Here is a 1,340-nt window from a genome sequence, read left to right as displayed (position 1 = left end):
AACAACAAAGCAGGTGATAACACAAGCAGTTGAATATCACTACCTTATTCAACAAAATGCACAACGACAACCACGCACACAAATGTATGTCAAATGGCATCCACCAAATTTAGGTCGATTTAAGTTAAACACTGATGGAGCATCCAAAACCAATACGTCTAGAAATGGTATAGGAGGAATATTCCGAAATACAATTGGACAATGCCTACTAGGATTCATGGGTAAATGTTCTACCTGTAACTCCACCTATATGGAATTAAATGCATTATTACAGGGTTTGCAACTAGCATGGATTCATCAATTCATTCCATTGGAAGTGAACGTGGATTCTACTGAGGTAATATCAATGCTTCGCAATGAAAATATGCACTACTCATCTACATTAATGGAATGTAGGTACTTAATACAGCAGCTGGGTAATCCTCTGGTTATCCACACATACAGGGAGCAAAACTACGTTGCACATACTCTCGCTCAACATGGTTCATCTGCTGATGCTAGTGACTACACAACAATCTTCACCCAGGCACCATCCTTTTTGCAACCACACCTTTTGGCTGATCAGTAAGGCACTGTCTACCAAAGACTGGTGAAGTCTCCATGTACAACCAACTTGTCCTACAATCCCACCTGTTTGGAATGTGATCACTCCAACGACATCTTGGCTGTAATTTTTGTAATATATTGCAACAAGCTCCTTGTAATGACACAATTTAAATCAATATAATTTTATTTGATGACCAAAAAAAAAAAAAGAAATTAAAAGGGACAAAGAACACACACCAACATGCAAACAAGAATTTCAAAGCAGTAGAGTGTACTTCAAAAGCACCAAAAAAAAAATTTAAATCTATTTTTCTTTAATGTTTAATTTGTTCTTTTTCCTTATGAGTTCAGTGTATGGTATTGAATTTCAAAGCAGTAGAGTGATAACACATACAACAAGAAGATACAGCCAACTTGGAAAACTGGAAGCTTTATTTGAGAAAATTGACTTGCCAAATGTTGTATATCATCATGTTGTATATCAGCAAGTAACAGTGCTAAATGCACGTAAACTTGATCAATTTTCTTAATACAGATAGTGACTTACAAATCTTAGACCATAACGAGGCATTCATTAAGCCTTTGATTCACTAAGTATACTGCGAGAGAATTCTAATATGTACATTGCTAATGCTACCTTTACTTGAGTTTAGCTGTAGCGAAGATTCAAAATATAAAAAAGTAAACACATGAAGAAGCCAAAGGGATTCAAACAACTACTATACATACATAAAAAATAATTTTGACCTTATATATACGCGTACTATTTTGGCGAAGAGATTTCCGATGAATCC

Source organism: Nicotiana attenuata, chromosome 1 (genome assembly GCF_001879085.1).
Source record: "Nicotiana attenuata strain UT chromosome 1, NIATTr2, whole genome shotgun sequence".
Lineage (NCBI taxonomy): Eukaryota > Viridiplantae > Streptophyta > Magnoliopsida > Solanales > Solanaceae > Nicotiana > Nicotiana attenuata.
This window is presented reverse-complemented; position numbering follows the sequence as displayed.